This window comes from Dendropsophus ebraccatus, chromosome 10 (assembly GCF_027789765.1).
Source record: "Dendropsophus ebraccatus isolate aDenEbr1 chromosome 10, aDenEbr1.pat, whole genome shotgun sequence".
In the NCBI taxonomy this organism is placed as follows: Eukaryota; Metazoa; Chordata; class Amphibia; order Anura; family Hylidae; genus Dendropsophus; species Dendropsophus ebraccatus.
The window spans coordinates 12,554,133-12,566,502 of record NC_091463.1 but is presented as its reverse complement, the minus strand read 5'-3'; the positions used below and the strand labels follow the sequence as shown (position 1 = coordinate 12,566,502).

Sequence of the window (12,370 nt, the reverse complement as noted above, 5' to 3'; positions counted from 1 at the left end):
ATCGAAAAATCATTCGTGTATCGTTGATCGTTGATTTAGAGCTGAACCTAAAATTATTGTTAATCGTTCGCTAAACGTTTGCTGTAATTCCACATACATTCACGCAAGTTCTGCATTTGTTCACTAATCGTTCAGTGTAATTGCACATTGTTCAGTGTTTTGCTGGGATCTGAAGGAACAAACGATCATAGTAACGATCACAATAACGATTGTAGTAATGATCGTATCGAACAACCATCGTTCTGTGTAATGTGGTGAACGATGTCGTTAACAATAAACAATCTTGCTTGCGATCGTTTATCGTTAGCTGTTAATCGTTAAAAATCGCTCCTTGTAATAGGACCCTTAGTTTTGCAACAGCTGGAGGGCGGCGAGTGACACCTGTGGTCTACATAATGTCTAGGTCTAGGATGTGAGTAGAAATCAACGTGAATGACTTAAAGGGGTATCCCAGGATGAAACGTTATCTCCTTTACGCAGGCTAGGGGATAACTAGCTGATTGTTGTAATACTGAGGTAATGATGGGGGTAATGTGGTACTGAGGTAATGGTGGGGGGTCCTGTGATACTGAGGTAACAAGGGGGTACTGTGATACTGAGGTAATGATGGAGGGGTACTGTGATAATGAGGTAATGATGGGGTACTGTGAAGTGTCACCTCTGAATCTCTACATTCTTTATATGGAGATTCCACAGCCCCTGTCATAGCGGCCACTGTCACAGTGTAGCGGCCTATGTGAAGAGTCCAGGAGGGGAAGCACAGCTCTTCTATAGGAGACAATCTCACATATAAAAAAAAAGCACTAAAATCCATCCAAAATCCTTACAGTGGCCTCAAGGTGGCGCTGGATTGTGGCTGTGGATGACATGTTCTACCACTAGGGGTCACTGTTGGTAAAGAAACTGAAGTCCTTGCTGGTTAGTGAATAAGGTAATGTGCCCCCTCTATGGCAGGAGAACTGTAATGTTCCTGACTAAGATTCCAATCATAACTTTATGGCTTAAGACTCCATGGCGACAAATCACAAGTGACAATATCACCATAATGGTCACCATGTGATGTCGCCGAGCCCCATAGAGACTTAATATCAATGGTTTGCAAACTTCTGTTTGCAAAAACCTGATCTAGTTATGGATAATAGCCGAGGTTCTATAGTAGATACAAGTGAAGGGCATGAAACCATTTTGCTGCCCGATTACCCTAGTGTAGACGCCACATGTACGAGCAGCGTATGATACATCACACCAGACAGTAGTGTTGTGCACTATATGAGGGATCAGAGGATCGGTGGTTAAAAAAAAAAAAAAAAAAACTCTGTGGTTTGGGCAATAATAACCATTGTGAAAAACAGAGGGGACAAGGGCCTGGTCCGCTGCACAATGCACAGGCCAAGCTCCCAGTCACCTTAGGTTGTGCACACGTCTGAGCACCTACAGTATACACAAACTCCTCTTGTGCACTGCCCAATACATTACATAAGTGCCCCTGTTGTGCCCCCGTACAGCAGTTAGGCCTCCTTCTGTGTCCTCAAATAGTAGTTAGTACTCCTCCAACCTATGTACCCCCATATAGTATTTAGGTCCCCACAGCAATCAAAAAGTATTCATGACCCCTCTGTGCCTGTAACCAGTAGTAAGGCATAACACTGGACCCATATATAGTAGTTAGGCCCCCACACAGTCCTCCAATAGTAGTTAGGATTCCTTTGTTCCCCCTAAACAGGGGGCCCACATTGCCATCAAATAGTAATGAGGATCTCTCTGTGCCCCTAAAGAGTAGTTAGGCCCATCCCTGTCCAGCCATATAATCATTTGGCCTTTCTTTGCCCCCATATAGTAGTTAGATCCACCACAGTAGTTTGGCCCCCTCTTTTTCCACACTTAGCAGTTGGGCCCCCCGTATAGCAGATTAAAGTACGTTCTACAGCACCCACTGCCTACTAGGAACCAAAAGAGAGCGCACGATATGTAAAGTTCTGGGTCGCTTTTAAATAAGGGGTCATCTGATCTCTGCCATGGCACACTAGCAGGAAAGGTACTATGGATGTGGCCATGTATCCCTTATAGTATTTCAGTAATGAGGTAAGGTAACATGTTACTTATAAACTGTATATGAACTACATATAGACTCACAGGCACAGGCTGTCACTAGATACAAAGCCACTATAGAGTATAAAGTCACACTGCAAGCACTGGGACATGTGTTCTCGATATGCGGCCAGGTAATTGGGCCTATAAGACCTATAGATGTTCACACATTAGGTATACAAGTGAGACATGTATTACAGTAGCAGCAACCATGTGGAAATTTACCTGAATTTGTAAATATCTAATATAACTGGACTTTGGTCCTTTACAAGGCTTAATGGTGGTTTGGGGTTGAGGTGGTCTACTTATAATTTTATTTAGAAAGAGCTCTGTACTGGTTGCCATACAATTCTGTATTCCTGTAGCTGCCACCAGGGGTCGCTCACTGCACAGGTATAGCTGTCACTGAGCTCAATAATATAATTCACATGCAGTGAACTCCCCCTAGTGGCAGCTGGAAGACCTACAACCTGTAATGGATTTTGTACCCAGTCCTGCTCATAGGAACTGATCAGTGACGACATCATCGTCAGTGACATCATCAACATCATCAGTGACATCATCGTGTTCGTCTGCGTGGAAGAGGATGAAAAAAAATATTTAAATGTGTCTTCTTTTTGCCTTTTGGGGGCAGATCTGGCTACATAGCCCATGTCGGGGGATAACTTGGGTTGTTGATGTACAGTGAAGCTTTCTCAGGGCTGAAGCTAAGCACCTACTTACTTGCTAGGTTCATTGCTTTTCTCTGCTCTTCGTGCTTCTTTTGTTTGTACAATTCTGCATATATTTGTATTGAAGCATGTGGTTTAAGTTTTGCATAATATTACCTAAAATCAAATAAATATAAAAATCGATCATTGGAATGTATTGTTATAAATTATTATGGTGATCCTGAGAACCAATGTGATCCGGGGAAACGTCCCCAGCACGTTACCAGGAGACTGGGCTGAATGCTTATAAGACGTCTGTGTATTCTTATATTGAGCTATAATATGTAATAAAGAGGGGGGAGCCTGCAGGTGAGGAAGGAGGAGCACCTGCAGAGATCCCTCTTCTGTCCCCACACCTGTATAACATCCTAGAGGAGTCACCCTGTATATGTCACCCTAGAGATAGATAGATAGATAGATAGGAGATAGATAGATAGATAGATAGATAGATAGATAGATAGATAGATAGATAGATAGATAGGAGATAGATAGGAGATAGATAGATAGGAGATGGATAGATAGATAGATAGATAGATAGATAGATAGATAGATAGATAGATAGATAGATAGATAGGAGATAGATAGATAGATAGATAGATAGATAGATAGATTACTTTTCGCTGTGCTGTATTCACAATGAAATAAATTCATGTTTTGCTTTGAAAATATCTGAGTGCTGTGGGCGATTTCTGAAGTATTGAACTAGAAGTCCTGGTCAAGACTACCTGCTGGCACCAACTTTCGGGGTTTTTTTTGTAGTGCTGCTCAAGATATAGATAGATAGATAGATAGATAGAAAAATTGTTATATTCCCATGAATCATGTGACATTATGGCCACTGTCACACATGCAGACTCATTGAGTTCTATGGCCCCATACACACATCTGTAGGTGTTTCTGATCCATTTGGGGACATGATCCGTGCTGCAACAAAACGATGAAGCCATTGTGCCTCTGTGTCACCTATATGACAGGGTGTCCCTGCAAATATCGACAGTAACTGGCACACATCTGTAGTACTGTCTGCAGTTTGGGGTCTGCAATTACAGACAGCGTTACTGATGTGTGAATGCGACCTAAGGATACAGTCACACATACAGGATCTGCAGATTTGCAGATATCGATGTAACTAAATGCATCAATCTGCAGCAGATACTGGATGTGTAAATGCAGCCTTAAAGGGGTAGTGCGGCGGTAAACAATTATTCACAGAATAACACACATTACAAAGTTATACAACTTTGTAATGTATGTTATGTCTGTGAATGGCCCCCTTCCCCGTGTCCCACCACCCCCACCCGTGTACCCGGAAGTGTGGTGCGCTATACTCACCTGTCACGTGCCGACTCGTCTCCGATCTTCAGTCAGCGATGTGGTCTTCGGCCGAATCCCTTTGAGCGTCCTAAATGCCGGCCGCCCTCTGCCGCGTCATCGGCTGGTCAGCCGCGATTGGCTGAGCATAACTGTGCTCAGCCAATCGCGGCTGGGCATCTGATGACGCTGAAGAGGGCGGCCGGCACTCAGGACGCTCGGAGGAATTCGGCCGGGCCGTCCGAAGACGACATCGCAGACTGAAGATCGGAGACTAGCCGATGACGCGGCAGAGGGCGGCCGGCATTTAGGACGCTCAAAGGGATTCGGCCGAAGACCACATCGCTGACTGAAGATCGGAGACGAGTCGGCACGTGACAGGTGAGTATAGCGCACCACACTTCCGGGTACACGGGTGGGGGTGGTGGGACACGGGGAAGGGGGCCATTCACAGACATAACATACATTACAAAGTTGTATAACTTTGTAATGTGTGTTATTCTGTGAATAATTGTTTACCGCCGCACTACCCCTTTAATAGAGATGAGCGAACCTGGAGCATGCTGGAGTCCATCTGAACCCGATCTTTCGACATTTGATTAGCGGTGGCTGCTGAAGTTGGATAAAGCCCTAAGGCTATGTGGAAAACATGAATATAGTCATTGGCTGTATCCATGTTTTCCAGACAACCTTAGAGCTTTATCCAAGTTCAGCAGCCACCGCTAATCAAATACCGAACGTTCGGGTTTGGATGGACTTGAGCATGCTCCAGGTTCGCTCATCTCTAATCCTTAAAGGACAAGTGCCATGAAAAACTTTTTCCCAGTAATTGAAGCACATTACAAAGTTATATAACTCTGTAATGTGCTTCAATCACCTATCTGCCTCCCTTCCCTGTCTTTCCCCCCTCCACCAGGAAGTGTCCTGACTCACACAGACCTGATGACTGTCACCGTCACCAGGTAGCTCCTTCTTGTGAGGATGAGTCATCAGCAGGAGGGCTGCTCTAGGTCCTGTTACACCAGCCTCCCCCTCCCCAGTCCTAGTGTAACAGGAGAAGGAGCTGAGAGAAGAGCTTGGTGACGGTGACGACAGTAATCAGGTCTGTGTGAGTCAGGACACTTCCTGGTGGGGGGTGGAGGGGGGAAAAGACAGGGAAGGGAGGCAGATAGGTGATTGAAGCACATTACAGAGTTATATAACTTTGTAATGTGCTTCATGGCACTTGTCCTTTAAATTAAAAAGAAATGCCAGTAAAATTTTCCTAGCATGAACCACAACTGTCCCTCTTTGGCCGTCAAAATTAGAGGTATGTGTACTACTAAGGTAATAATAAGGACACCGTAGTACTGAGGTAATAATAAGGGCACTGTGGTAATGATAGACTGTAGTACTGAGGTAATAATAAGGACACCGTAGTACTGAGGTAATAATAAGGGCACTGTGGTAATGATAGACTGTAGTACTGAGGTAATAATAAGGACACCGTAGTACTGAGGTAATAATAAGGGCACTGTGGTAATGATAGACTGTAGTACTGAGGTAATAATAAGGACACCGTAGTACTGAGGTAATAATAAGGGCACTGTGGTAATGATAGACTGTAGTACTGAGGTAATAATAAGGACACCATAGTACTGAGGTAATAATAAGGGCACTGTGGTAATGATAAACTGTAGTACTGAGGTAATAATAAGGACACCGTAGTACTGAGGTAATAATAAGGGCACTGTGGTAATGATAGACTGTAGTACTGAGGTAATAATAAGGACACCGTAGTACTGAGGTAATAATAAGGGCACTGTGGTAATGATAGACTGTAGTACTGAGGTAATAATAAGGACACTGTGGTAATGATAGAAGCCTAGTAAGTTCTGAGGTATTGATAGAGACACTGGTACTGAGGTAACAATAGGGACACTGTGGTACTGAGGTAAAATTAGGGGTGTGTGGTATTGAGGTAATAATAGGGACACTTTGGTGCTGAGGTAGACATAGGGGCGCGTGGTACTGGGATAATGATAGGAGCACTGAGATACTGACAGCCCCTGTCATAGCGGCCACTGTCATGGTGTAGTGGCCTATGTGAAGAGTCCAGGAGGGGAAGCACAGCTCTTGTATAGGAGACAATCTCATATATCAAGAAAATTAACAATTATTAGAGATGAGCGAACCGGGTTCGGGTTCGAGTCGATCCGAACCCGAACGTTCGGTATTTGATTAGCGAGGGCTGCTGAACTTGGATAAAGCTCTAAGGTTGTCTGGAAAACATGGATACAGCCAATGACTATATCCATGTTTTCCACATAGCCTTAGGGCTTTATCCAACTTCAGCAGCCCCCGCTAATCAAATGCCAAAAGTTCGGATCGACTCGAGCATGCTCCAGGTTCGCTCATCTCTAACAAACTATTCATCAACCTAAAATCCTTACATTGGCCTCTAGGTGGCGCTGTATTGTGGCTGTGGATGACATGTTCCACCACTAGGGGTCACTGTTGGTAAAGAAACTAAAGTCCTTGCTGGTTAGTGGATAATAGAGATGAGAAAACCTGGAGCATGCTCGAGTCGATCCGAACCTGAACGTTCGGCATTTGATTAGCGGTGGCTGCTGAACTTGGATAAGGCTCTAAGGCTATGTGGAAAACATGGATATAGTCATTGGCTGTATCCATGTTTTCCAGACAACCTTAGGGCTTTATCCAACTTCAGCAGCCCAAACTAATCAAATACCGAACGTTTGGGTTCGGATGGACTCGCGCATGCTTAAGTTTCGCTCATCTCTACAGGAGATCTGTAATGTTCCTGACTGAGATTCCAATCATAACTTTATGGCTTAGGACTCCATGGCGACAAATCACAAGTGACAATATCACCATAATGGTCACCATGTGATATCGCCGAGCCCCATAGAGACTCAATATCAATGGTCTCTGAGGATCATAAAACCAGGACTTGGTTTAGACACCAGAACCGGGACAAAGGACTGGGTGATAATGTGTGGGGGGTGAGGGCTAATCTGTCTGGTCTGATCTCATAAGAGCTGCTGTAAAGCAAACTGCTGAAAAACTTCCTGCTGTCTATGATAGAAAAGAGTGATATCACACAGGACATGGTAGATAAATCCCGGCACTCACAATTTAAATAATGCTTCTTTTACTTAGGTGAATAGAGCAGGTACATGGGAGGACGCGTTTCGGCCTATGGCCTTCATCAGCTGAAGATGGTCATAAGCTAAAACGCGTCCTCCCATGTACCTTCTTTATTCACCTAAGTAAAAGAAGCATTATTTAAATTGTGAGTGCCGGGATTTATCTACCATATCGACTGGGATTATCTCTTACCACGAGCGCCACTCACTGTCCGAAGTGCCGTCTTCTATCTTGCTACATCACACAGGACATGGCAGGGGACATGTGTATGGGGCCCCGCAGACTGGTCAGAGCCCATGTGACCTCCTGTCTCCCCCCCACCATAGTGTCTGATGGGTAACGTGCTCCATCATGTGGACCCCCCCACCATAGTGTCTGATGGGTAATGTTCTCCATCATGTGGACCCCCCCACCATAGTGTCTGATGGGTAATGTTCTCCATCATGTGGACCCCCCCACCATAGTGTCTGATGGGTAATGTTCTCCATCATGTGGACCCCCCCACCATAGTGTCTTATGGGTAATGTTCTCCATCATGTGGACCCCCCCACCATAGTGTCTGATGGGTAATGTTCTCCATCATGTGGACCCCCCCCCCCCCCCACACACCATAGTGTCTTATGGGTAATGTGCTCCATCATGTGGACCCTCCCACCATAGTGTCTGATGGGTAATGTTCTCCATCATGTGAACCCCCCCACCATAGTGTCTGATGGGTAACGTGCTCCATCATGTGGACCCCCCCACCATAGTGTCTGATGGGTAATGTTCTCCATCATGTGGACCCCCCCACCATAGTGTCTGATGGGTAATGTTCTCCATCATGTGGACCCCCCCACCATAGTGTCTGATGGGTAATGTTCTCCATCATGTGGACCCCCCCACCATAGTGTCTTATGGGTAATGTTCTCCATCATGTGGACCCCCCCACCATAGTGTCTGATGGGTAATGTTCTCCATCATGTGGACCCCCCCCCCCCCCACACACACCATAGTGTCTTATGGGTAATGTGCTCCATCATGTGGACCCTCCCACCATAGTGTCTGATGGGTAATGTTCTCCATCATGTGAACCCCCCCACCATAGTGTCTGATGGGTAATGTTCTCCATAATGTGGACTCCCCCACCATAGTGTCTGATGGGTAACGTGCTCCATCATGTGGACCCCCCCCCCCACCATAGTGTCTGATGGGTAATGTTCTCCATAATGTGGACCCCCCCCCCACCATAGTGTCTTATGGGTAATGTTCTCCATCATGTGGACCCTCCCACCATAGTGTCTGATGGGTAACGTTCTCCATCATGTGGACCCCCCCCCCCACCATAGTGTCTGATGGGTAATGTTCTCCATAATGTGGACCCCCCCCACCATAGTGTCTGATGGGTAATGTTCTCCATCATGTGGACCCCCCCACCATAGTGTCTGATGGGTAACGTGCTCCATCATGTGGACCCCCCCCCCCACCATAGTGTCTGATGGGTAACGTGCTCCATCATGTGGACCCCCCACCATAGTGTCTGATGGGTAATGTGCTCCATCATGTGGACCCCCCCACCATAGTGTCTGATGGGTAATGTGCTCCATCATGTGGACCCCCCCACCATAGTGTCTGATGGGTAATGTTCTCCATCATGTGGACTCCCCCCCCATAGTGTCTGATGGGTAACGTTCTCCTTCATGTGGACCCCCCCCCCCCCCCACCATTGTGTCTGATGGGTAATGTTCTCCATCATGTGGACCCCCCCCCCACCATAGTGTCTGATGGGTAATGTGCTCCATCATGTGGACCCCCCCACCATAGTGTCTGATGGGTAATGTGCTCCATCATGTGGACCCCCCACCATAGTGTCTGATGGGTAATGTTCTCCATCATGTGGACCCCCCCACCATAGTGTCTGATGGGTAATGTGCTCCATCATGTGGACCCACCCCTACAGGATTAGCGGTGGCTGCTGAACTTGGATAAGGCTCTAAGGCTATGTGGAAAACATGGATATAGTCATTGGCTGTATCCATGTTTTCCAGACAACCTTAGGGCTTTATCTAACTTCAGCAGCCCCAGCTAATCAAATACCGAACGTTTGGGTTCGGATGGACTCGCGCATGCTTAAGTTTCGCTCATCTCTACAGGAGATCTGTAATGTTCCTGACTGAGATTCCAATCATAACTTTATGGCTTAGGACTCCATGGCGACAAATCACAAGTGACAATATCACCATAATGGTCACCATGTGATATCGCCGAGCCCCATAGAGACTCAATATCAATGGTCTCTGAGGATCATAAAACCAGGACTTGGTTTAGACACCAGAACCGGGACAAAGGACTGGGTGATAATGTGTGGGGGGTGAGGGCTAATCTGTCTGGTCTGATCTCATAAGAGCTGCTGTAAAGCAAACTGCTGAAAAACTTCCTGCTGTCTATGATAGAAAAGAGTGATATCACACAGGACATGGTAGATAAATCCCGGCACTCACAATTTAAATAATGCTTCTTTTACTTAGGTGAATAAAGCAGGTACATGGGAGGACGCGTTTCGGCCTATGGCCTTCATCAGCTGAAGATGGTCATAGGCTAAAACGCGTCCTCCCATGTACCTTCTTTATTCACCTAAGTAAAAGAAGCATTATTTAAATTGTGAGTGCCGGGATTTATCTACCATATCGACTGGGATTATCTCTTACCACGAGCGCCACTCACTGTCCGAAGTGCCGTCTTCTATCTTGCTACATCACACAGGACATGGCAGGGGACATGTGTATGGGGCCCCGCAGACTGGTCAGAGCCCATGTGACCTCCTGTCTCCCCCCCACCATAGTGTCTGATGGGTAACGTGCTCCATCATGTGGACCCCCCCCCCACCATAGTGTCTGATGGGTAATGTTCTCCATCATGTGGACCCCCCCACCATAGTGTCTGATGGGTAATGTTCTCCATCATGTGGACCCCCCCACCATAGTGTCTGATGGGTAATGTTCTCCATCATGTGGACCCTCCCACCATAGTGTCTGATGGGTAACGTTCTCCATCATGTGGACCCCCCCCCACCATAGTGTCTGATGGGTAATGTGCTCCATCATGTGGACCCCCCCACCATAGTGTCTGATGGGTAATGTGCTCCATCATGTGGACCCCCCCACCATAGTGTCTGATGGGTAATGTTCTCCATCATGTGGACCCCCCCACCATAGTGTCTGATGGGTAATGTTCTCCATAATGTGGACCCCCCCACCATAGTGTCTGATGGGTAACGTGCTCCATCATGTGGACCCCCCCCCCCCCACCATAGTGTCTGATGGGTAATGTTCTCCATAATGTGGACCCCCCCCACCATAGTGTCTTATGGGTAATGTTCTCCATCATGTGGACCCTCCCACCATAGTGTCTGATGGGTAACGTTCTCCATCATGTGGACCCCCCCCCACCATAGTGTCTGATGGGTAATGTTCTCCATAATGTGGACCCCCCCCCCACCATAGTGTCTGATGGGTAATGTTCTCCATCATGTGGACCCCCCCACCATAGTGTCTGATGGGTAACGTGCTCCATCATGTGGACCCCCCCCCCCCCACCATAGTGTCTGATGGGTAACGTGCTCCATCATGTGGACCCCCCCACCATAGTGTCTGATGGGTAATGTGCTCCATCATGTGGACCCCCCCACCATAGTGTCTGATGGGTAATGTGCTCCATCATGTGGACCCCCCCCCCCCCATAGTGTCTGATGGGTAATGTGCTCCATCATGTGGACCCCCCCACCATAGTGTCTGATGGGTAATGTGCTCCATCATGTGGACCCCCCCACCATAGTGTCTGATGGGTAATGTTCTCCATCATGTGGACTCCCCCCCCCCCCCCCCATAGTGTCTGATGGGTAACGTTCTCCTTCATGTGGACCCCCCCCCCCCCCCCACCATAGTGTCTGATGGGTAATGTTCTCCATCATGTGGACCCCCCCACCATAGTGTCTGATGGGTAATGTTCTCCATCATGTGGACCCCCCCACCATAGTGTCTGATGGGTAATGTGCTCCATCATGTGGACCCCCCCCACCACCATAGTGTCTGATGGGTAACGTTCTCCATCATGTGGCGGCCGGGTGTGTCACTCACCTGGGGTTAGAGATGGAACCAGGATGGTAAGAAGACAAGATGGCGGGGGCAGTGTGATGCAATGTTCTGCTGGAGACCTTGTGTCTTGGCGTCATGTAGATGTTACTGTCCCCCCCCCCTTCATGGCAGCCGGACCCCCTGTAATGGATAATGCATATTATTATATATAGTACTTCCATGATCTGCTGACGGTTATGTATGACTGATCCCTCCATCCATTCCATGTCCCACCAAGCAGAGGAGACGGGGGCGGCAGGAATATCATCCAGGTGCGCGATACACACTGCTGTACCACCGTATCCAAGCCCCTTACAGATTCTAGTATCTGAACAATAGGTCTATCTAAGCCTATGACGTGCGATACTGTCTGCTAAGCCTGTGTATATAAGTGGGTGGTACAGTCCATCAGTACAGTGTATCTAAGCCCATCATGTGTGATACTGTCTGCCCAGCTGATGTATCTACAGCTATCACATGTGATACTCTTTGCAGAGCTGCTGTATCTAAGCCTAATGTGTGCTACACAGGTGATCCCCAGCCTGTTACTCTCCAGCTGATGCAAAACTACAACCCCCATCATGCCCTGACAGCTGAGAACCATCCGAGCATGATGGGAGTTGTAGTTTTGCATCAGTTGGTGAGCTACAGGCTGGGAAACACTCGGTCCGCCAACCCATTGTATCTAAGCTCATGTATCTAAAGCTACCAGTGCACGGTACATGTTGTGGAGAATGGGTGTCACGTGATGTGGAGCGCTGTCTCGTGGTCCAGGATGCAGTGACGTCACTTCTGTTCTGAACTACAAGTTCCATCGAGCAGAACGGAAGGTACACCGAACGTGGGCGTGTCGGCTTTGGTGACGTCTTATTGTGGGGCGTGGCCCAGGTAGACATCACAGATGCGGACCCGCCGCAGTCCCATCACCCGCACACGGATCCTGGCGGGGAAGTCACGTGGTCCCGATACTGAGTGTAAACACGAGCTTCCCGCAAGGAT

At 47.4% G+C, this 12,370-nt stretch overlaps 1 protein-coding gene across 2 annotated transcripts in view; it reads right to left on the bottom strand.

Annotated features, from left to right (window-relative positions):
- LOC138802993 (multidrug and toxin extrusion protein 1-like) overlaps positions 1-12,288 on the bottom strand; it is a 54,348-nt gene extending 42,060 nt beyond the window's left edge. The window contains exons 1-3 of one of the 2 annotated variants that reach the window (XM_069986801.1): positions 12,094-12,288; positions 11,375-11,512; positions 2,812-2,915 (exon numbers count right to left, since the gene is read on the bottom strand). The gene's annotated coding sequence lies outside the window, so the exon portion shown is untranslated. Of the gene's footprint in view, positions 1-2,811; positions 2,916-11,374; positions 11,657-12,093 lie in introns of those variants that run through there. The other variant, XM_069986802.1, reaches the window with a different exon arrangement.
- Positions 12,289-12,370: the final 82 nt, after the last annotated feature.